The sequence below is a fragment of the Dermacentor variabilis genome, chromosome 1, assembly GCF_050947875.1.
Source record: "Dermacentor variabilis isolate Ectoservices chromosome 1, ASM5094787v1, whole genome shotgun sequence".
In the NCBI taxonomy this organism is placed as follows: domain Eukaryota; kingdom Metazoa; phylum Arthropoda; class Arachnida; order Ixodida; family Ixodidae; genus Dermacentor; species Dermacentor variabilis.
Genome location: NC_134568.1, coordinates 238,756,992 through 238,782,560, shown reverse-complemented (window position 1 = coordinate 238,782,560; position 25,569 = coordinate 238,756,992). Strand labels below are relative to the sequence as shown.

The 25,569-nt window shown below is 46.5% G+C and overlaps 1 protein-coding gene across 3 annotated transcripts in view; it reads left to right on the top strand.

The window, feature by feature from the left end:
* Positions 1–25,569, top strand: part of Oamb (Octopamine receptor in mushroom bodies) — a 783,118-nt gene that overhangs the window by 635,275 nt on the left and 122,274 nt on the right. For all 3 annotated transcript variants that reach the window (XM_075672144.1, XM_075672127.1, XM_075672136.1), the window contains one exon: positions 11,486–11,612. The gene's annotated coding sequence lies outside the window, so the exon portion shown is untranslated. The remainder of the gene's footprint in view (positions 1–11,485; positions 11,613–25,569) is intronic.

Genomic DNA, 25,569 nt, shown 5'->3' with positions numbered 1-25,569 from the left:
AGAGACTTCGACGCCTACGGGGACTGTGATGTCCCGTCGCGACGATTCAATCTTTTTTTTTCTTCTAAATTCTTTGACCTTTCAATATTATTTCTCGAGTTGCGTCGCACTGTATGTTTGTCGGTGTTCTCAGCGTGCAATTTCCCGCTGCTCCTTTTTTGTAATCGAGTGCATTAATTCATAACACAAACATGACCATATGCCATGCTTTTTTTAAATGTGCTTCTTACCGCTGCCTTTCCACTCCACTGAACTTGCGAGTATCTATAGCATCGACAAGTTCATAGACCAAACCGTCATGACATTAGTCGGGCAGCGGACTCGGGCGAGCGTCTCAGTGCGCGTTTTCAGAACATCGCAGACCGGGCGACGTAGCAGAAATCTTCCTCGCGTCTGTGCTTCCTGCATACCCGAGTTGTAGCCGATGACTGTTTGCCGGTTTTATGTTTCGCGAGCCAAGCTTCACGCAGCTTCTTGTCCTGCGGCTACGTGTGAATAAGGCTGACACCGGCCTCCGTTACGTGCGTCCGGCACTGCGGCACCGAGCAGTAGCCTACCATGTTGCGCGCCTTCAAAGGCAGCCACTACCTATTGTAGTGCTTTCAAGCGTTGTACAGGAGACACTCGAAGCGGGAAAATTTCGCCACTAAATGAGGACCGCAGCGTACGAGGGAATTCAAACTCGTTTTCAGCTCGCTTCGGCGCTCCCGAAGCAGCCGACGCGGCCGCTATGTCCACGTGATCCCTCATAGCACGTCACGCCGACGGTGGCGCCAGCTTTTCCAGTGGTGGAGCTCGAGGCCAATACTGCGGGGCGAGTACGGCGAGTTGCAGCCGCTTGCTCCGCCTTTCGTGTTATCGCGGACCTGTAGACGCCGTCGCCGGAGCCCATGGCGACGACGAATACCCTTCTTACATGCGCGGCCTTAAACGTCGTTAATGTACCCGCGGTTATGGCTAAAAGGGGTTAGCGCTGCTACACAGCAGTTGAATCGACGGTTTTAGACAAACGACACAAAAAGAGAAATTGTTAACGCTTGTATTCACCAAGTCCGTTTTCTTTTTCTCTCCTCTTTTTGTGTAATGCGTCTAAACGAGTAGTCATTGTAGGGTCAAGGACGCGAATTATATATTCTGTGAAAATACATGTGGTGGTTCAAGTATCTTAGAGCGCTTTAAAATACACTCTACGGAGATGTTTCCAATGAGTTGCCACGTACACAGAGGCTCTTTGTGTGTGTAGAGAGAGACGGGGGAGCGAGCGAAGAAATTACTTCGAACAAAAGGGTGCAGTTCTGTAAGCCCATATGGATGTCGTTACATCAGCCTCCATCGGTATTAAATACGTGTACTATTTTCCTTGTGCCGTCAGTGTTTCAGCTCTTAACTGCGAAAGCGGAGCTCGAAACTGTGTTCTTGCTGCGTTCGCCCTTTTTGTCGCGGTGATAACACCATCGCCAAAAGTCATCTGCCTCATTATCAGCTTCGCCCTCACCATGGCGTGCAGAAAGAAAAAAATATTTGTCCTCTACAACCGTCACTACACTGTAAACGAAAATAAACCCACCTGGGAGTTTTTAAGAGGTGATGTGCCCTAAAACCTCCCCTCTCAAATATTTACTCCGATGTATTGGGAGCAAAACAGCGCCATCCCCTCGTTTCACTCCGCTGGCTAGCTGTGGGAGTATTAAGGCGACATGACGCGATTTTACTCCGCTTAAAAATCTTGTTCTCCCGTGAAACTCCGACAGGGAGTTTTAAAGAAACTCCCATCCGCCGATACAGGTTGGTCACGTGGCGCTTCCCATGAGGCTGTGCGCCTCGCCAGCGACCGGGCGCGTTCGGCGGAGCGGGCAGTGCTCATGGCTGACGGTTTGTTTACGTCTGTGAAGTGTCGTTCCGCGACAGCGTTTCGTCAATTTGTTTCCCGTATTTCCTTCCAGAAAGTGTTATCGGCATGCCTGAAGCTCACTGTATCTCAGCATCAAGTACATTAGCTGTGATCGCTTTGCTGACAACGATGATTGCAAGAACCACGTTTTCAAGTGCGGAAAAAGGCTTAGGTATACCTCGAAGCTGCTCACTGGCTCGTGATGTCGGCTCACGTTCTGGCTGTGTTTTCGTGCTGCGTCACCCTGTCTTGTGTTCTTCAGTACGTGAAATGCGACTTCTATGACCTTTTAGTACATGCTGACAACGTCCAGTGTAGTGTTTGAAAGGACCGCGTAGCAATGGCAACAGTAGCCACTGTTCGAGCGACGACATCCGTGCTAGTCGCGCATGAATGGCGTAACCCAAGTTCGTTGCGGTGCTGTGTTGCCAGTGAGAAAGACCGGAGTGCAAGCAACTGTTTTTATGTATCTGTGAACGGATATCCTCGCCCGAAGAAAAACGGTAGGACATAAGTATGCGTACTGAAAATAAAGCTTCTTATTGAGCGATGTGAATCGAATTGTTATCGCGCATATATGTTTTGGTCACGTCGTTGCTTCCTATATTGCAGTAACATTACGCTCTATCCGAGACATTGATTTAGACGCATGCCTGCTGGCTCCGAGTTGAGGGATTCACTCGACAGATCAGCGATGTAGCTCCTTTTCGCAACCGAGACAGATTGCTCGGACGCAGAGCAAGTAGTGCGGTGTATAAAATGTATGACTGCGCATTTCTCGGTGTTAATTATGTCGGCTGCTGCGGGTCATGCTCAAACGTAATAATTTCTTGCTACGCTACCACTATATCGCAAAAATTTAATTTTGCTATGCAACACATGCACTTACATTTTTCTTGCTTACTGTAACTAACGCACTACTTTTTGGCCGCGAACGCCGGCAGTGTGCGAAGTCGCTTCAGCACTCACAGAATGGCATGATAATTTTGAAAAATTACGCCATTAACTTTTTCTCTCTCACTATTTTGAATTAACAGTTTTGTGTTGCTTAAGGTATTCTGTTAATTTCAGAGAAAGAGATCTCGTATGAACGAGCATGTGAGTCGTAATTCTGAAAACAGCACATCTGCTCCCTAGGCGGTTTCGAGGCACACAATATCGTGGCTATATATACTGGCACCGTTGCTTCTTGAGTATCGCGTGTACGTGTGATGTCTTTCAAATTTCTGCATTGGGTGTTTCTGAAATGTTTATGTATGTCATGATATATGTGCTTTCATTGACTTGTTCCGTCGAATTCGACGCGGTCTCGTGTGCATATTTCGAAATTTGACCAGCAGCCTCTGCATGTAAACATGTTCGCGCAAACTCACGCGATGGCTCTTTTTATACTCCCATTGCACCTCGAAAGAACTCCCGTCAATAGCAAAGCAAAAAATAAAGAAAAGACAGAAAAAAAACTCCCATAATTCCACGCGAAAATTCCGCTCGTACGGAGTAAAAATTCTACTCCGATCATACGGAGCAAAAAAAACTCCGAACCGGGGGGTCGCTATAGGACAAGCAGTATACTCCCACCTCGGAGTTATTTCCGTTTACAGTGTAGGTTTCGAACTCATGCCCCTGCGGCGATATGCAGTCGGGACCTCGTTCTCGCGTTCTCGTTCTTACGTCTATAGACGCGAGAACGACTGTCCTGTCGCACAGTCCTGCACGTTGCAGTTTGTGCAAGGTTTTACGCCCCACGCAGACACAGAGTGCTGGTTGCAGCGCATATCTTTAAGGGGCCACAACTGCCGATATTGTAGTGGGCGAGCAAAAAACACTGTGCACCTTGGAAAAATAAAGTTGTTTTGTGGAAGATGGTGATGTCCGCCGTGAAAGCCTAAATTCTATCGAAGTGAGTGAGTTCATGGTTGGAAGATTCAATGAAGTCTGTTTTTTTTTTATTATATTTACGTGCACGTGTTGTACGTAAGTCAACCTAGTGTCGTGAGTCTCTTTGAGTCAACTATATTAATTGCCCCTTAATCGTGTTTTTATACTAAATCAGAGCTAGCCAAGGTCATGATGCGCCAAAGACGAGACCTACAAGCGCGTGTGCAGGAATTTTGACTAATTTGAGCTAGGGCACAGTGTCTGTATAGACTCCAGACTTACCATCCAGGATACGCAAATACGTCCTGGCTTGGCGTTTGTTCGGCGGTGACCGGAACAACTGTTCGAGGGGCGTACACCACTGTGCAACGTTTGCGATGTCCCCTCTTTAACGAGGCGCTGATGACGTGTATGAACAGACCAGCTGGCTCGGTCAATGCTGCGAAAATTTACGTTATGCTAAAGATATTTCCACAACACCATTTCACGTCATCACATGCCTAGTGAATATTTCGTACTGCTTCTTTCACAAATTTACCAACACAACTGTGGGTTCACAGAGACAAACCTATCAGTGCAGTTTGAGACCTTGCGCACAAGCATGGCTGGCATCATTCAGAGAGAAAAAAACAGGATGATGTGAGGCAACCGCTTTCGATGCATACGTCACTAACTGTTTGAAAAATCGTTCGTATAGCGGCGCTGCTACTAACCGCCGTTTAGAAAGCGCGGTTATATAGTGGAGCGAATAAAATGGCACTGACGCCGCAGAACGACCGCCACGACGACAAGGGGTGCGCATCTGTCGCTGCAACGTGGCCACGTTTTGTCCAGCAGGATCCCGCGCGGCTAATCGGTGTGTCAGAAACACGACGCCCAGCCACCGTCGCTTTGTTGGCTTTCTCACTTGTCCGCCTCACTGAACTCGCGTCTCCGCTAGAGTGAAAGTCGTTTGGTCAGCGTGAGCCTTGAAAGAGGAACCGAACGGTAGCTTTCTTTAGCGCCAACGGATAAGTGCACGAAGCAGAGAATGAAAGCAAAACGCACGCTCAAACGGCGTCACGAGCACGCCTCAGCCAGAGGGTTCGGGGTCAAGCCTTGACGTCGCATTAAGCGAAGTGGCAACAAGGCAGAAACCTCTGCGGTCAACAGCACACAGAGATTTGCTATAATTGCGGCGGGCGCTCGAGAGAGCTTTCTGTGCACATCACATTCCTTGTTGAAAGTTTTCTTCGTCGCGGAAGCAGTTTAGGAGAATGAAACGACGTGTAAGAGATACGCTGACAGTTCTTCTCTCGTTGCAAAATAACGTTGAAGAATATGTATATATGTATATATGTACATATGCTTCGCAGATCGGCGGGGGGGGGGGGGGGGAGGGAGGGCGGGGCTGACCTGCTGGTTTGTTGCTCGTGCCGTTTAACATTTGTGTTGTGTAAAGGTATCAGAAGCAGCTCAGCTTCCTTGATCCTTCGAAAAAGAATGCGCAGAACATTCTTAATCCAAATCCCTAGGCGTGGTTCTGGTGTTTCCAAGCTATCTATATTTTATTTTTGTTCTCTCTCTCTCCCCCACTGGATATAAGCATACTTCAGCGCCTGGCGGTGGTGCCGGTTGCCCCTCGTTGGACAAAAAAATAATTTGATACCAAAGTTACTGCTCACTATGAAACTCACACGATGTATGCAGACTTCAACACACAGCTTGTGGGTTGAAAAAAAATTGGCTGAAGGCTTAGCTTCGTTAAGCCTGGAATATTGCGAAAGCAATACCCTTGGCTGCGCCTTGGTTCGGCTGATGGTGTGGACATGGTTGCCCTTTGTTAAACTTATGGCTATACGTCATCCGACCTAGCGCAAGGCAGCGCGCCGACCACTGCGAGGAGGCGAGCTGTAGCCCCATTTATCCTCCTAGCGTGACGTCACACCAGCGAGCGCCCTCTCTCGGTAGCGCCGCAGCAGCGGCGTGCAAGGCTTCGCCTCCACCATCGATGCGGCGAGCTGGGGCAACACCCTCTAGAGAACTTAAGGCCTTCTGGCTGATCCTCTCCCCTTGAGCTACGTCACGCAGAAGAGGCCAGCATAACAGTTCCGTGCAGCGCGCTGCGAAGCTGCTAGCGGCGTACCTGTGTTGAAAATGAAGCGCGGAAATATACAATGGTTAACCCCGGCTATTCGGAGAAGACCAAGGCGACGGCGGCAGCGACAACAATTCGATTAGTTCCAGGAGCCGTGCCGCTCCTCGAATAGCTTCGCGGTTAAACAAGTGCCGGCATGCTCGGTCAAGCTGCCGCATGCTTCCAAACGCACATCTTTTTCTAGACATGACCAGTGCATGCAGTCTCAACACTAGTGCTGTGCTTGCGATTGTGTGTACCGCGAGTCTTCATTGCCCCGGAATGTGGAGTGCCATGCCAAGTTATGCCTAATAAGTGCTGCGTGCCCAATTGCCGGAGCAATTACAAATCGGGGGAGAAAAATCACGTCTTCAATCTTTCCGCAACATGAAGAAGCCCAGAGTGCCTGGATTAGGACGATACCACGTGCAGATTTCATTGTATCACCGCACTCCAGGGTAAGATGTTCAGCACTTCTTTAAATAGTTACTTTTGAAAAATACGGGAAGGTTAATTGCTGAATTTCACAAAGTTCCTTTAAATCAGGAATGTTAGAATAAAATTTAGAACAACTTTTAACTTCCTTCTAGGTTGCTGAACTTCATTGAGGCCGACATCGTGCGGGAGTTCTCTCACCTCGACGACCTTACAAGGCACACCGTCACTGCACCACTATCACGCCTGCGCCTTCGCCCAGGCGCAGTCCCATCAAAGTTTCCTCAATGTCCGCCTTATCTTTCGAAGCCAAGCACCTCGAGGGAGGACTCTGACTCCAAGCGCATGCGTCTTGAAGCTGCTTCTTTGAGGAAAGCGTGTGAAGCGTCTGCTGAAGCATTCCGCAAGGAGATGGAAGCAGATAAGATTCTAAATCTAGAAGACCTGATGCAATTTATAACAAGCAAAAAGCCTACGTTCAGGGAGAGGAATTTACTAATCTGCCAAACCAACGTCGCTAAGTCACTGACCTCACGCTTGAACTGCTCGTCAGTGATGATTCCTCAGAGTTCGATGCTTGCGAGGATGGACACAAATGTCAATTTGTGTTAAGGCACCTTTTGCGGTAGCATGAATATTTTATTGAAGAACTACTGCTGCAAGATGAATGACAAAATATTGGATGCCAATGCTAAGGCAAGGAAGAGAAAAGCTGAAACTCTGCGCAATAAGGCAGCTGTTTCCTTGTAAATAGATGCACGAATGTTTTATATGCCGTTTCTATACTTATTTGAGTTGTTGTAAGTTAGCGCACTGTGGTAATTAGTGCATCGACAGCGAAATTATTCATTTAAGCATAATCTAGATTGCAATAAGTACATGTGTCCCCAATAAAATTGTTCATACGAAATTGTGAAGCTAATAGAGTGCGTTACATTCATCATTACTGCGCCATAAAAACCAAAGGTACGAAAATACGGAAGGAAAAGTTTCTATGGATTCAATTTATTTGAAGTAATAGATATGAAGTGTGGGGTATAATAAATAATAATAATTATTATAATGCACAAAGAACGTACATTACAAAGACGACAAAGCGCGACGCTATAAAAAGCTGCCGGAATCAATACCTGCACATGTTTTACAAAGCTGTTTTGTAGCTGTGCCTCTAAATAAATGCTTTGTAAGGTGCCTGGAGCTCATTCCGCAGTTTAGACTGAAGAAAAAGTGTGGAGTGGTCAATAAAATCATACGGCTGCTAGGTGAACCAAGCCGCGATCCCTTCATTCAACCCGTATCCCCGAGCGTGCCGAAGGCCTCTTCTCCGTGACGTCACTCGCCGAGCACTCAGGCCTCCTTGTCTAGGAGGTGTTGGCTGGGGCCCCGTCTCTCGGTCTGGTGCGACGTCACACCAGCGAGCGCCCTCTCTCGGTAGCGCCGCAGCAGCGGCGCGCAAGGCTTCGCCTCCACCATCGATGCCGCGAGCTGGGGCCCCGTCTCTCGGTCTGGCGTGACTTCACACGGTCACGTGACGCGCAGCTGTGTAAGGAGGCGCCACGACCACCGATGGGCCGAAAGTGCGAGCAGTATTGCTTTCGCAATAAAAAAGAACTGTCAAGAGTGCCAAGAATATGTGGCCTAATGATCACTCATACGACGCTAGCTCTCACAGCGCACGTTCATGATCCATCAATAACGCCAGTTGTCATCTTGAGGTCATTCTATATTTAGAAGTCTATATGTGTGAAAGCGCTGCTACTAACATATTTGATACCTTCACTTCTACGGAGAAACTACTAACCCCTTATTGTTTGAACTTTTAACTGTATCACGCCTTCTGGGGTGCTCTTTCGCCCCGAATCATTATCATTCCTGTTGCTCTTCTGCTGCTACATGCTGTGGGCCGTGTACTTACCTGTGAGACACACAGCGGGCGTCCGCAACTCCGAGAAGATAGGAGGGGCACACCGCGTTACACAAGGGAAACACGCAGAGCACTTGCGATTATCATCAGCAAGGAACACAGCAGCGTACGTTTTTTGAGGACAAGAGGAGAAACATGCCACAAGCACTACGTGCGTCTCTCCGCTTGCCGACACGAAGCAATTAGCCCAGAAAACCAGCACCACGTGTATTATATAAGTTACAATTAAGTGGGCGTTGTTTTCGTCTAGCGCTAAACTTTTTGTGCTTGCCCACTTCCTCTACCTGCGTTATGACCAAAGGCATGTGCAGTATTTCCTACCAACATGACCAAACAGCGCAACAGCAGGCCTTCTTGGACGGTGATTATTGTCGTGGGACAAAGTTATAGACACGAATAGGCACTGCTTTAGCAGCGTATTTCAGAAGGACTGGTTTTTATTTACTTCGCGCCATATGCATGTGCTCCGGTGCTTTTCCGATCGAAACGTTGTTGTCATCGTTTGAGTGCAGATGCCCCACTTCACACTGTGACTCTGAGTAAGGACCTTATTTTTCTTACTTTTTTCTTTGGCCGCAGGACAGCGCAGGGATGTCGTTAATCTGGGCTTGGTCGACCAACTCATGCTCTGCCGAGCCTAATTATCAGTGCCGCGTCGAGTACACACCAATGGCAGGCTAGACAAAGGTCAACCCTTTTGGTGCACGTTGTACGCGTGTCAGCAGGTCGCGGTCGCTTCATTTGAACGCGTCGCCCAGTGATTGTGCCTCCATGAATGCCCGCTCGCCGGACCCGCGAACACGTCCACTCGACCTGTTCATCACACAGGAGAGCGATACGTGTGTCCTTCGCAGTGTGCAAATACAAGGCCGCCAATGACAGAGAGGAAGATGGGGAAGTTGCGTGGGTGCGCGATTCTTTCCGTCTCGGATCTCCTGCATGCCCTGCAGCGGCCGTACTCGGTGCGACGCCCCCGTGTCGTATTCGCTTGGCCCGTGCCCAACCGCGCCGCTTTGTTCCCACGTGCTCGCTTCAGCCGAGGACACAATGCACCGAGGCGAGCGTATAGGTCGATAAAGATTAATTACCTGCGGACGTGATTAGCGCCGACGCGGCGGAAATCTTTTGTACACTCAGAGGCGATTATGGAAACTCCTTGGCAGGCGACCGCGAGTCCCTCCTCGACGCCCGTTCGGCGGAAGGCACCCACCACTCGCGACCGAGGTTCGATGGAAGAAGAGGAGCCACTTGCTGAAGGAGCGAGCCGCTTGACTTGCGCCTAAGCAGCATGTATTGGGTGTAGCAAACTAAAAAGCAAGTGCACTGCCAAGGCCCCGAGTGGCCTCGACTGCTGGGTCACACACAAGCGCGACACTTGCTGTAGCCTTGTCTATGTTCTATTTCTTTGCTTCACCTGGGATTTGTTTCTTGTACTGCCCCCTGTGCTTGGCCGCAGGGTGGAAAAGCCGGTAAAAATTCCGCACCAATTGCGTGTCTCCTTTAAGCGCGGCTGGTGCAAAGACTTCTTTCCTGGGCCGCGCATCCCGTTTACGACGGTTCCTAGCACCGCCAACATACCTTTATTTTCATTTTTATTCTCCCACCGCCAACTATTCTTTCACTGACTCGACCATCATGAAGTCGGCAACTCCAAGTCGACTCCTTGAGGAGAAATTGCCGTCAGCGTTTCTCCTCGAAATATACGACGCCAGGGAACAATTGCGCTGTGTCGAGGTTAGCTTTTCTTTTTAACTTCCCTTCTTTACCGTTCAGCCAGGGATTGCCAATTCCGAGGTTGTTTTCGTGTTTCTCAGCCAAAGTGGCCGACTCTTAGCGCCCGCTTCCTGTTGACTGTTTTTGCTCTCTCTATCTTTCTCTCAGCCTCTGTTTGTTTTCCTTGAAGAGGTGCCTTATGGCTTTCGCGCTTTTGTGGCGGCTTATTTTAGTGTCGCTTACTTTCCAATGACGGCCCAATGACGGCCGAAAGGCGTGTTTTCGCCTTTTCGTTCCATACTAACTATCAAAGCACTTTGAAAGAGCAGTATTTGTTTTCGTTTTAAGAATGCTATCGAAGTGAGCGCGTTAAGTATCGCGGCCGAAAATAAAGCGTGAAACCTGCATTCTATGTGGAGCACCGTCAGGAGCAAAAGCTAGGACACCACTCAGACAGTGTACAGCGCTGCCTGATGGCATTGATTACCCGTTTACCTATACGGCAGATGTACGTTATTGCTTGCATTTAGCGATGTCCAACTTGACTAGGAAACTTTACAAGGATATGCGCCGCGCCGTGAGACGGGACTGTGATACAATTTGCTTTTCATTCAGGTGGTATTCTTGTGCTTCAATGACTTTTGTTATGCCTGTTGCGGCTTTATTTCTTGTATGTATTGTTACGGGAGTAAAGCAGTAATGTAAAGTGAAGACTATTACAGGATATATTTACAAAATCAGGGGCACCGCTGGCAATGTCGCTGGAAGCTCGAGTCAGGCGACCAGTTTGTCGTCGTATTCGTCAGCCGAGCATGCTCACCTTTTTAAGAGCCGAACGCATGTGGCATTCACGGCGGCAGAAGTGCTTTCCCGGCGCGTCCACAAATCGGTAGCTAGGGCAGAGTGGTAAGGTTTCAGGCGTGCAACATGTGCAACATCACGTGCACTGTGCTGGGATGCAGATGAGATAGTGCATGGGGGCAACGGGGACGATCTCGTATGTAACGGCAGTCACGGCACGACGTACCCGGTGTGGGCCTGTGCAGCGAGAGAGTAGCTTTTCTATGAGCTCGCGTGCTCATTCTTTTGAGGAGGCGAATCACGCACTTAGCAATATTGTATAACATGATGCAAAACTAAGACCAGAGGTCACAGTGCTTACCTATACATATACATGGCGCGGAATGGTCATATGAATTCCTAGACCTGGGTTTTATTTACTTCAAATCCACAGAAAAACGTTTTGCGGTCGTCAGAAAGCAGTTTCTGGCTAATAAACTACTCACTAAAGCCCAATGAAGCTTAAAACCGGAGCCCACGATTGGACAAAGACTCTCCGACTATGCAAAACTTGTCGACGGACTAGTAGAGCATATATGTTTTGTTTCTTGGTACCGTGCTTATGTTGTCCCCTGAATTCTTCGACCAGTTGCTCGAGAAGTGCGCCTTATACTTGTAAATTTGATTTGTGAAATTTGAAGAGAACACTGATAGTACATTAAAGGCCAGCCTCTTTCTTTGCCGTCAGAGAGCCTGGCCGTCTGCTTGCTTCGAGGTGTGACCCTGAAATGCATGACGGGCTTCCGTCCGACAATCACAGCCCTTCAACGTCATCACAAGCACCCTGGCGGTTGTCTTGCTGGACCCATCGAACCGTAAGCCAGTTGCTTTGCTATGACTTCACCCCCGCCGCTCCTGCAGAATTCATTACGCTCTCACCTGAATAGCGTGACACGCTTTCGTCATCATCTTTTGCAGTTTCAGCACCCATGTATTTCTGGATGCACAATATTTTGAAATAAGGCACCAACTATCCACATTGAAGTGGCTAATCGATACAAAGCAACAGTAGAACGATTTTAGAAAAGCACGGACTAACGTAGACGCACGCAGAAATATCAGCAGACGCAGACGAGAACAGTTGGGCTATAGCTGCAAAATTTTGTAACGCTGTATTCAACCACAATGCAGATCCTCTTGTTGCGTGATTCTTTCCTGTAAAAAAAAAAGCAATAAAACAGAGCGTCGCAAGGTTAACATCGTCGAAATCAAACAGCGCGAAGGGAATAAAAAACTATATAATCACACAGATAGATTAAGAGTTTATAAAGATTCTTCATTCTGTGTTAGCCAGCCGTTTCCAGCTTCGCACAACAAAAAGGTACACAATTTATGAGTGGCATGATTTGCCGATGCCGCTTGCATGTTTTGCATGCACCACGTACCTTTGTATGTATGTATACCTTGTCTAGTCAGTGTAATAAAACATTTCGTTGTGATTACGGCGCTCGTGTTGCCTGATTCTATGGTCGTTTGTTCTGTTTACGTTGTTTGATTTCGACGATTTTAAAGAAACACTAAAGTGAAAAATGTACTTGAGCTGTATAAATTAATTACGCTTCAAAAATACAAAAAAGCCACTCTCACCACGAGGGAAGGCTTGGTAAGCCAGAAGAGACGCAAGAACGACAAGACTGGTAGCGACGTTACCGGGAAATTCCCGCACTACCCAGCCGTGGCATAATGAATTTTCCGAGGATCTTTTCGGGTCTAGTCAATGGCTTATCGGGAAAGATGCACTGCAATGTACGGTAAAGAAGCCAAACGTTGCCGCATAGCAAGTTTCAAGAACTTTTACTGATCCCCCCAACGGTCGAAACAACAACAACGAAAAACTATACTTTAATATCCGTGACATCGCACTGACAAACACACGTGGCTTATGGCGCAGAATTCAAAGAATGAAACATTAAGCTTCATTCTTTTTCTTCTAATGTCAAGTTATTGCCACGAAATTAACCAAATAATTCTCAAGTAATCTCTTATCCGACTAAACCGATTTAGTATTTCTTCTCAGCGTCTCAAATAACTCCTCCGAATCGCACTTTTTCATCCTTCAAGAGCTGTCGCCACTACTTTTTTGTTTCTTTTTGCGTTACTTATTACCCATATCTTTGTATATCCTAGATCTATTAGCACTGTATTCTAACTTCATTAGTAAGCTTATTCTTGTTCTTTTTTTATATATTCTGTTCAAACTGATATTTGCCATTGCTTACATATTTTATATATGGTTGTCTTAATTGTTGCGCTAGACAAACATAGTTATTTTCTATCTTTACTGTCAATGCATACGTACTACAAATCTGTAACTTGTTTGGTTAGACCACGCTCTTCTCGCTTTATGCCATTTCTAGGGGGTAAGGACCCAGTCAAGCCTGTTGAAGGCTTTTTGTCTGCGCTCCCTAACTTTATTTGTTTGTTTGTTTCTTTGTATGTTTGTTTGTTTGTTTGTAAATAGTTCTGCTTTAACCATGTACTCCGACGTGCCGGTGTGTGCGTCAACGCTATTTCCTAAAGCGCACTAATGTATCGGCCCTCCGAACGGTAATCTCACATGTGAGGAAAAAAACTCTAGAACACTGCATCGGTTGTAAGCTGTAGCTCGTGTGTAAGTCTCTGAATTTTTATTCACTTCTACTCGTGATTGAAGAACACTGCTTAACAAGCGCACATTTCGAATTCGTGTTTCGGGCAATTCTACTTCAATAAGGATGAACAGGAATATTATGTAAACATTGCCATCTTATTCCTTTCCCTTCTCATTTCTCTCTCTGCCATCTTATTATTCATTGTTCTGATCTAAGTCGTAGAATATGTTCGAAGTAGGTGATAGAAGCCATCATTATTTCTTTAAAATTATTGCTTTTCATATTTTGTCGCTTTGCACGTGGAGAGAGAGAGAGAAGACAGGAAAGGCAGGGAGGTTAACCAAACGTGCGTCTGATTTGCTACCCTGCACTGGGCGAAGGGGGGCGAAGGGAGTCTATACGCGGTTCCCCAGACCTGTCGACTTGAGGTATTTCAAGAGCGCTTTCGTGGCTTTCTGTGCCATCGACACGTACGGCCAGGGTCCAAGGATCTTCATTCCCGAAAATGGTCTAGAGTCCAGCTGGTTCAGTGCTATCCGGAGAGCTTCACGTTCGACGTCGTATTGGGGACAGATACATAGGATGTGCCCAAAAGCACAAAGCGAGACTCTGCTGCATCGGTGTGCGCAGGTTTACCTAATTAAGTTACGTAATACAATGTTCTTGGTCCACTATTGGACAACTCATTTTATTTATTTATTTATTTATTTATTTACTTATTTATTTATTTATATGCCCTATCTTACACGTAACCTAGGCAACTGTTAATGAAGCTTAGACAGTATACGTACATGGCAATATACTTAAAAAGAACTAGATATGCTGCACAATTAGAAGTGCTAGAAAGCGGCACCATCGTGCGTTCTTGTTAAGCAAGTTGTGTCTCGGTCATTCTGCAAGCAGTAAAACGCCTGCTTGGCTGAGAATCACCTGAACGCAAATGTATGCAACAATGCAGGAAAAACTGTTCGTATTTGATAAAAGGTGAACGGCTCCTCAGAAGAAATTACTGGTGTCTTTTTACACTTTACTGACTTCAGAATCCGTAAAGTAGACTCAACTCAGAGGTCAATCCAGGAAAACCGTCGTCACCTTTGTTTGTAGCTGCTGTCATCAGCAACGTGGGGAATGCGACTGAGGGGAGTGATTAATCGGAGATGCTGTGAGTGACGGGTCTTCCAGGGACACATATCACCGATGCCTTCATAAACCTCTTTCCTCAGTTTCCTCCTGCCATCCTGCGCTTACTTCAGCACCAGTTAATGTAACTATAGTGCTCTGACGACGGCAGTTAATAGTTACCGCGCACACGTGGAGTACTCGGAATAAAGCACGACTACGTTCAGTGCCGCCGCGCGTAACAAACACGACACCAAGTATGTCTTGTACGTCCGAGAAACTCGGGTGTGCTAGACGTGCGCGGTAACACCAAAAAAAGAAAGAAACGTGATGTACCGCCCAATCAAAAGACGCAGTACAGTGTTTTCCTTAAGCAACCCAAGTTTCGTCTTCCAACATCGTTCGAGCGGCTCCCCATCTGTCGCGGATTTCAAGTGAGGCTACACAGTCCGCTGTCAGATTTTAAACTTTCAACAACGCCAAGACACCTCTCACCACCGTCCTCGTACTCCTTTATTGTGTTCCTCAAGAACGAAAAAAAAAAGTATCGCTGGAAAAATAGCGCTTTTTCTTACAGTAGTTCTGAAACCGCGTATGGAAGAAGGTGTTCGGCATGGCAGCGACTGAGCCAACGGCGACTTCACAATGAAATATAGGAAGTAACGTTACCTAGACGTGTATATATATATATATATATATATATATATATATATATATATATATATATATATATATATATATATATATATATATATATATATGTATATATATATACGTGTCTCGAAACGCTTGGAAGACTGCGGCGCGAGAAGGTAGAAAGTATGTCATGCAAATGAACGGGTCATCAGAGAGAGAGAGAGAGTCGACTCAGAGCTGGTCCTAAGCCATGACATATATGTGTCGACTTTCGAAAGTGCTTCTGCTCAGTGAAGCTTTCGTAGCCTCACGAAAGCGTAGTGATAAATATAGTTCACATGAGCTGAATCCAATTACCTATGAGTAAATGTATAGTTACCTCTGACACATATAATTATCACTGCGAACGAGCGTACAGGTGAATGAACGGTAATGACATGATTAACAGGGAATGAGGTATAAGAATTACTATCGAAGAATGCGTTGCCATGAGAACACTGTAGAAGACTGCAACTTCGTTGTTAATTACATAATTTGAGCTGCCGGACTTGTTCGGACCACCACAAGTTGGGGCTACGAATTCTTGATTACAGAGAGTTGCCGAGCCACATAGAGTAAAGTTTCGCAATTTCTGCAGGCTGGCAAACTGGAAAAGTGTGCGCATGCTCATGGCGCATGGTACATTATTTTACTGCTTATTCACATCAGTAACATCTTGCTCTCCCGTGTTTCGATGAAGCGGAGTAGCGTGATGCGCGGCGAAGGTGCAGTGAGCTTTGGCTATGTATAGCACACTGCGTTGTAGTAAGTAAAAACAAACGTTCCGCTTTAAGGTAAGCACTGTTTTCTTATTCTGAATGCATATGACCGTCTGTCAGCTCAAGCTATAGCACAGACGACAAAAGAGAGCCGCTGTATATATACTGTTCAAGAGCCAATGCAGAGGTCTGGGTTTGATTCATTTCTCGTTTGTGAGAAAATGACGCTTATGGGTTGAGAATGTTTCCAATGAAATTTTATATTTGTTTTCCCTGCATAACAAAGCAAAATCTAGAGCAAATAAGTGAGAGAGAAGGAATGTGTGAGTGAGTGAGTGAGTGAGTGAGTGAGTGAGTGAGTGAGTGAGTGAGTGAGTGAGTGAGTGAGTGAGTGAGTGAATGCGTGAGTGAGTGAGTGAGTGAGTGAGTGAGTGAGTGAGTGAGTGAGTGAGTGAGTGAGTGAGTGAGTGAGTGAGTGAGTGAGTGAGTGAGTGAGTGAGTGAGTGAGTGAGTGAGTGAGTGAGTGCGTGCGTGTGCGTGCATACAAATGTGCTTGTTTCGGCTATAACAACGCTCCAATATTGCAATAAAATTTTTTTAGGACCCAATATATATTCACTCAATGGCAGCAACGTGCTTAACAAAATTCGCGACCAATCTGACGAGCTGTCTTCCACCAAAAGAGTATAGATGAGACGTTGGTGTCTTGATGTGGCTCCCTGATGTAGAGCCTTGATGCGGCGCTAGCTACGTTTTGTTACGTAACAGCACGTCAAGGATATAAGCACAGGTGGTATGCAACCCACACAGGAATACAGTGCATAAAGAGTATGTTAATATATCGCATTAAAGAAAGTGCATATAGGGTAAACTGCGCATAAGTGAACAGTCTGTGTAAACAGAAGTTTACGCAGACTGTTAAAAGACCCGGGCCCGTATTCGCAAAACATTCTTACGATACAATTGTTCGTAAGAGAAAATTTCAGCCAATCTTGATGCTGAATATATTATTAACGAAGGCAGCCAGACAATGAAAAATAGCACTTATTAACGAAAAGCTTTATGAATTCTGCCCCGGTTTCGGTAGCAAGTTCGCTATCTAATTAGGCGATCACTTGTCGAGCTATCTACTCCAAATAGCGCATTTGACTTTACCACTAATTGCTGCTGGAAGGTGGAGACTAACTATCACTTATATTCTTTGTTTAGCCGATTCGCCAGCCTTTAATGGAAACCTATAACCACTCAGCAAAAGTTATTTCGTTCGTGTATTTGCGGCGTAACATTTTTGAACTGAAATAAATCGATGGCCTTTCTTCTCTTTCTCTTTGTTGTTGCTGCTCTCTTAGCTGAAGGTTAATACGTGCGTACATATCGGTTCGCTGAACAGGCATGCGGATTTGCGTGCGACCAGGCGCACCTGTTGTTGAAGTGTCCTGCTGCAATGCGCTTGTTCCCAAAAATAGAAAGGGTTGCTTCCTCTGCATGTCTTGGCTTTTACGACATGAACTCGCGCCGGGTTTATTTCTTGAAGGACTCTGAGTGCGGACCAAAGGCGTGCACTCAGCAGAGACCATCTTACTCTTTTTTTTTTTGTTAGGTTTTTCGTTTTCCTTTTTATTATCGAGTACTTAACAAGGAAGTCAATATTCTGGTACGAGTACAGTATTTCAGGGCATTTGTGCTTTCTCTTGAAGGTGACGCTCTCACATGGCTGCTGATTGAACAACACGAACGAAGAGTCGCAGGATATAAAAATTTTATATTGTGTAAGTAGTTCTTATTCGGAGACTGGATTTCGACTCCCCCATAAGTTCTTTCTTTATTTGGCCCGAGATTTTTCCCGTTGCAGAGTGAAGGACGCGGGACAATAAAGGCTCTTTAAATCAATGAAGAGCCGTTTCTCGCTATAATAAACCAAAACAATAAACATAAACGCAAACACGTATAATATACAGCAATGTACATCAAAATGCAAATATAATGTGCAACAGTACCAATTCGGGATGCTCTGCATAGTCAAAAATACTCATGTGAGTGAGTGAGTGAGTGAGTGAGTGAGTGAGTGAGTGAGTGAGTGAGTGAGTGAGTGAGTGAGTGAGTGAGTGAGTGAGTGAGTGAGTGAGTGAGTGAGTGAGTGAGTGAGTGAGTGAGTGAGTGAGTGAGTGAGTGAGTGAGTGAGTGAGTGAGTGAGTGAGTCAGTGAGTGAGTGAGTGAGAAGACGCAGGCGAGGACGCAGGCGACGTATAAAGAATGTCGATGACAGGTGTATGCACAGAGCACTACGACACCATATCTAGCTACATTTAAATATTCTCTACCTCTGACACTGACACAAACCAGTGGCTAAATCAGAGAAAATGAAGTAAATCCACTTATTATTATGCGCTATTCTATTAACAGGCCGGTGTACTTAGAGATACCTGTAAGCCGACATTGTATGTTCAGGTTTTATATAGGAATTTATTATTTTATGACGCAATACCAAAGCGCGCTTTCTGCCACTACTTCGTCTGTCAGCATACAAGTGTCAATGTTAAAAAAAAGTAAGGCGTGCAAACGCGGACACAAGAAGAGGGAAACGGTCAACGCAAGCGCCGTTTGCGTTCTCCGTTTCCCTCTTCCTGAGTCCGCACGCATAACATTTTTCTAACATGAATCCCTGCCAACTGCACAGATCAACTTTCTGGCGTTCGTACAGGAGTTATGTAAACGCGTTAGCTGGTACCTGCATTCAACGCACATATAATCTATCTATATGCATGGTGTCCCAGCTAATTTTAGCCAGTTTAAATATATACCGATGCCGCGTAGCTGGGCAGAACAAAGGTACTTTTGTTTGCTGTCGCTTGGAGATACTGATTTTTTTCCATTCCGCCTAATTAGATAATTAGTCTTAAATATTTTAATCAACTTCTAAGATATTATAGTTAGATAAGAAGTGTACATGAGGAAATTGTCGAGCGACATAAAGAACTCCCGATACAGCTTTCTGTTCCACAATACGTGCTATATAAAATTGTTTTTCCGTGCGTGAAAGAAGCCCCCGAATACACGCCAACCCACAACCCGGCCCCAATTTCTCCTACCTCCGCTCTTACCCAACTATTTTGAAAGACGTGTGTGGTAGAACGCTTCATTGGACGCGACTTTACAACTAATAATGTGTAACCAAAATTTCCAACGAAGCCTGGTGAGGGGACCCTAAGGATTCCTATGTTTATTAATTTCCACTTTAATTAAATGATAAATTGCGGTGCTTTACGCGCCAAAACCACGATCTGATTGTGAGACACGCCGTAGTGGGGTGATCCGGAATAATTTGAACCACCTGGGGTCCTTTAACCTAAATATAAGTACACGGGTGTTTTCCCATTTCGCCTTATCGAATTGCGGCCGCCATGGTCGGGATCCGATCCCACGACCTCGTGCTTAGCAGTTCAACACTGCAGTCACTAAGCAACCACGGCGGGTATTTCTACTTTAAACCACACAACGTGGTTACTCCTTTGCATACGATCTCCATGCAACAAAATAAACTTTCATATTATGGCTTCATGCGAGATCCAGTCTAAGGCCAGTGCACAAGTATAACACCTGTAGTACGATATAAGGCTCTACAGACAGCTTGGCAAGCCTTACGTTCTTTCGTACTAAGGCGATTAGCAACTTTTAATAGAATCAGCCATGGCATTCAGCATTTAACTTTGTGCGAGTGTGACGGAACTTGCTTCAGCGATAACAATCTTGTATTATACGAAAAGCGTTGCATGAAAGTGTGACTGACTTCCTAAAACATTCTTCAGCATGTTTTTCACGTTCTTGATCGCATTGTCGGCAAACCTCACCAACTTCATGCATCTTGCAGACGATAGCATACAGAGAGTGGCATATTACGGGCGGACCTGATGAAGTCCGCTCTACGCAGGTGGGTAATTTGAGCACTCTTTATGAATGCACGGCCGGTTCTAGCAGACAACAGAAAAACTCTGAGGAGTCACTTTACTTCAAAGGTCGCGGCTTTTATTCTCCGTTTCTGGCAAAACGAGGTGTGTTCATTTGCGAACAGATGTTGTACACCCCCCCCCCCCCCATAGCAGGGCACCTAGACAACGACTATTCAGTCTGGCCTAGCAACATATTTATGCTGTCCTAATCAACATATAACATACGAGGGATGGCCTGATAACACGGCACAGCTCTGCCAGTTCCACAGCCCAGCAGGGCTAATGTATACCGACTTCTTTTTCGATGCCCAGGCATATTTCATGCCGGTAGCTCAGGTCAGGCATGCTTACCAACTTGACCACCTTGCTACTTTAATACGGGTATCTCGACAAGGCCGTTCCTAAGAAAGCACACTATGAGCTTAAATGATGCAAATGCTAAGTAAATAAACATTTATTTTGAACTCGCAATGAAGAACAATACCAAGATACCATGCCTTAACTTACCGATTAGATGAACTTATATCCTAACATCAGCCTAGCGGAGCTTTATCAAGTTCACAATTAATCGTTACGCCCGCTTGCAGCCTCTGACGCGAAGAATCACCGGTACGGCGAAGTGTCGGCTCCCGTTATAAAGTGCGCGCGCATGACAGCCGTTCGGAATTTTCGCTAGCACACATATACGCGCACGCCTGCATTTTGTAACAAGATGTCGAAATGAATTATTTACATACACTCGCCTTATACGCAGTACTCGTTTACATTTCTACACTGAAAAGCAAGCGAGGCACCGCGGTTACACTCGTATCAGTTGGCTGTATCACGCAAAATGACGAATTAAGATATTTCTTACCGGTAGCAGAATATCAGCGTGCCGCATACATGCTTGCACTTCTCCTATATGTCCGCTGTTCAGGAACATCCAGAGCCACTAACGCCCACTTCCATGCAAACACGACCGCAAATAGACCGAGAAGTTTGCGGCTCTGATTCTACAGCAGACCTTTGCAAGCATAGGCCGATATCTTCAATTGCGTCGTCTTTTCTTTCTTTTTACGCCACCACTCGCAAAGTGCCTTGCCAACGTAAGACGTTTGTCTCCAACAAAACGCCACGATTTTTTGTTACAATCGAAAAAAGATGTGATAGAGCTCAAGCCGAGCGTCGACGCAGCTTTGGACACGGCCGACATGTTTGCTCGACTGCTCAAGGTCATGAACATTGCGAATACAGGTGATACTTTTTGAATTGCTATGCATATTTCTTTTTATAATATGGCTATTTTGGAGCGAATTCGGCATTTCTCAGAGGAGTTGTAAAGTGAGGCGGACATACTTTCAGCAGACTAATTAAGCAAAATTTGTTAATTATCTTGTTTTATTAGAACCTTGGTGGCAGTCACTTCTATAACAAATTTGAAGATAGTCGCTTGTTAATGCACGCTCACTTTCTTTTAATGGATATTAATCTAATTATGGATATTCATAATCGAATTTCAACGCTCAATTCAGGCAATATCGAAATCAAGCGCGCCGGGAGCGCAGAAAAATGAGCACTGTTATTTCTTCAGGCTGAAACGCCTCGTGATAAATTGACCGACGAAGTTTGAATGATAGCATGTCACGGCAAATACCGATACGCCAAGTGGCGGCAGAAGCTTGCCACGAGGAAAAGCGTGCTGTATTAAGCGCCTGCCGTGAGTTGCCACGACCTTTACTTAAAGTTCGTCGCAATCCGCCGTGGTTGCGCAGTGGCTATGGTATTGGGCGGCAAAGCACGAGGCCGCGGGATCGAATCCCGGCCAGGGCGGTCACATTTCGATGGGGGCGAAAACGCCCGTGTGCTTAGATTTAGGCGCACGTTAAAAAACCCCAGGTGGTTCAAACTTCTGCAGTCCCCCACTACGACGTGCCTCATAATCAGAAAGTGGTTTTGGCACGTAAGACCCCGTAATCTCACAAACTTCGTCACGCTGCTCGTGACAGGGCGTTTCTGTCCGACGTGATATGATTGACGCTGCCTTTTCTGTGCTCCCGGCGCGCTCGGTATCCATACCGCCTGGATAAAGCGCTGAAATTCTATTAGAATATCTCGCATTTTGTGCGATTTACAAGATTCTTCAAAAATTATGGTGCATTAAAATGTGACCGCCCCCAAATTTGCCTTACAAACAACTGCCCCGAAGGTTCTAATTAGTATGTTGACAAATTTTGTTTTATTAGTCATCTGAAACTTACGTTGTTCGCGGCAAAGGATGTCTGCCCCGTCTAGCAACTCATCTGCAAGAACGACAGGTTTGGTTTTCTTTAAGAAACAGTTCTGTCCGGGAGGCTTTTTTTAAAATAAGAAATCTCTATAATGGAAAGAAGAACACGCTGTATACACTGCAAGAGCAGTTGAATATAAGATTCAGTACAAGGTTGCTACACGGATGTGTTTTATTGGTGTTTATAGGCTCGATACATCATGGAAATGATTTTGAACTGCAACACGGCGGTCGCTCTTGGTTGAAGCTTCTCGCACACAGAGACCACACGCATGCGAAAAGAAGAGCACGATTCAAAGACTCCGATAAGGTACTCTTTCAATAAATACCTATACTGCCGCGGCGACTCAGCTGCGATGATGCTCTGATATTGCGCGCCAGGCCACGGGTTCGAGTCCCAACCGCATAGGCCGCGTTGTAGGGGGCGTGACACGCGAAGACGTCCGAGTACAGATATTTCATTGCGCATTGAGAAACTCCAGGGGCTCAAAAGTAGTCCAGACCACTCCACTACACCGTTACCTCGTTTTCCAAGTGTGCCTTCGAAATACTGAAGTCGGTAAATTACGGTTACTACAACGCGAGAAACAGGCTTACAGTTTAGAGTTAAGCTTAGCTGTTGGCCGTATCCTTTTATTAGTCCTTTTTATAATATTATTTCATTATCATATGGTCGCTTACAAGGCGCAAACGCGTTTTCAATTTTAACTTCAGGTAGCCGCTATAAAAACATCCACTTATTTTTACTACTTGTAATCTGTATACGTGGGCTTTGGACATTTCAGTGGGTGATGTTGAGCTGTTCCAGACGGGAGGTTTTGTTTAGCATTGACACGTTCATTACAACGCTTACTTTATTTCTCGAAAAGCCCGCATTGCCGCGCGTCATTTTCTCTGTTCGCATGACGAGCACGCCGAGGCTGTGTATGCGCTGTTGTCGCAGGCGGTGTGTGGTGCGGTAGCGCCCAGCGCTCTCGGCGCCTGGTTCGCATCGCTCGAGATCTAAAGCACGCTCTCTAACAAGACCAGATAGCCTGAAATGGCAAACACTGAGCGCGGTGGCTCCGAGATTTCCGCCCACACGCACGCTTAATGTCATCGGTCGCTTGGGAAGAGTGGGAGCCAAGGGTGGAATGAGGGCAGGAGTGAGAATCTGCGAAAGGCCTGGCACCGGCTGAAGGGAAAAGAAATTACCCTGGCCACCCCAAAAGGGCTTCGGCTTAGCGAAGCAACATGGAAGGAATGGACGCCGTTTTCGGCGCTTCCCGGCTGCCCCGAACAGGAGGCAGGTCATGAACGAGGAGGCAACGCAGTTGTGGCGCCTCACCTTCCCGCAGTACCTCTTCCACCTCCCAGTAAACGAAGAATAATCTTTGCCGCGCAGAAACCGGGCTGCGCGAAGATCCCCGTGAAGACCACGGCCGCAACCCCGGCCCGCTAACGGCAGCCACGTCGTCAGAGTGTGCGTTCACCATTCTCCCCGTCCCCGCATCGGGCCAAGTGGCGGGGAGATCCTCGCAACGACAGCACCGCCGCCGCATTACAAGACGCTACGGGCAGAGCGATCATCGCGCGCAATAATGCGTAATTCTTACCTCTTCTTCCCTTCAGGCACAGCACCGGTCCGTTTTCACTGGGCGCAGTGAAATGCAATGGGAAGGTACAGCGACGTATACGTTTCTCCTTAATCTGAGCATAGCGCTGCTCTTAAATGCATTCTCTGCGGCGCCAGCAGCGACAATGAAATATCTATTTAATGATATAACTCGAACAGACTTATTCTAAAAGAAAGTATAGTTCTGAGTTTTGTTGGTGGTGATGAGCGAACGCATGGGGCGGAATTTGCCCCCCCTGCATGGCTATGCACCTTGTGCCTGCTTTTCTTTATTTCCATATAGTGATTTATGTCGGGTTAAGATTAACTTTGTTTTTAAGAACAACTTTCCAATAATCGTCATTCGTGAACCAAACGTTGAGAGCGCCATCCGCCTATCACGATAATGAAGCTTTCATGTCTGCCACCTGTAGCGACCGCAGCAATGTCATCGTTTATATCAGATGCGATTTCACATGTTTTACACCCAGTGGCACCTAATGACGACAATCAGTACGTATGTTAGACTATAAAATGCAAGAACGTTCCACTCACGCTCGTAGGTGCCTACAATTCACCTTCGAGTCGATTTGACAACGCAAGACTAGGTGCAGTTTTAACAGTGACACCTGGACCATGGGTTAATACCGGCGACTTCAATGCGCATCATCCGCTATGAGGAGGCTTAAAGATGGACTGACGAGGAAGACGTGTACTATCCTTCGCCTCGGACCATGAGCTCTGCTGCCCAAATGATGGCAGTCCCACTTTTCTGCGCGGATTGACATACAGCAGCTGCCTGGACTTAACTTTTGTTTCAAGATGCCTCAGTGCCAGTGTGAAATTGTTCACGGACAACGAAACGCATGGCAGTGACCACGTTCCAACATATGTTAAAATCGACGGCATACGCAAGTCACACTCTACTACAGTTCTTCATCACATCGACTGGCCTAAATACACGTTGCTCATGGAGAAGAATTGCCAAGAGATCGAGGACTGTCTGCCTGGCAACCTCGAGAAGCTAATTAACGCCGCTGCTCAAGAAGCCACAAGATCTTTTAGGCCTATTCCTAAATTTTCTGACTTCGAAGCAGAATTGGAGCGGCTTCGAGCAGTCTGCCGTCGCGCGGAAAGAAGGTACAGGCGCACCAAGTCCAGCTACGACCTAAGGGAGGCGAGACGCATACAGAAGAAGATCCAGCGTCGGATCAACTCCCTGCAGTCTCTAAGATGGAAAACCTCCTGTGATTCCCTTGATCCGCATAAACCCCTGTCACATATATGGAGAACAGTGCGTGGTCTTCGAACATCACCGCAACAACGCCACCCCTTCAAATGTCTGGCTCTCTACCAAGGTCGCAGAGAGATCGACGTAGCGGAGGACTTCTGTCTCAAGGTTGCTGGTCTACCGCCATCGTTCGCTACACGTGATCCCCGTGATGTTCCAATCTCGCGGGACTCTCGTATGGACAATCTGTTTTCCCTCGAGGAGTTGCAGGCGGCGTTGGCAGCGTGCGGACGTTCCTCATCGCCTGGGCCTGACGGGGTGACATACATGGAAACCTCGGTCAAACAGCCCGGCATGCACTTCTAGACGTGTACAATAATTCATGGCGTGAAGGAGAAGTTCCTGCTGCATGGAAGTCCAGCCGCCTTGTGCCTTTGCTGAAGCCAGGTAAATCACCCCTTGACGTGGCCTCTTATCGTCCCATTGCTCTGGTCAGTTGTCTAGGAAAGGTGATGGAGAGGATGGTGCTGACGCGTCTAGAGTGGTATCTAGAACACTACAAGTTATACACTGACGCTATGGCAGGCTTTCGACGCGGACGCTCTTCTATAAACAACGTCATAGATC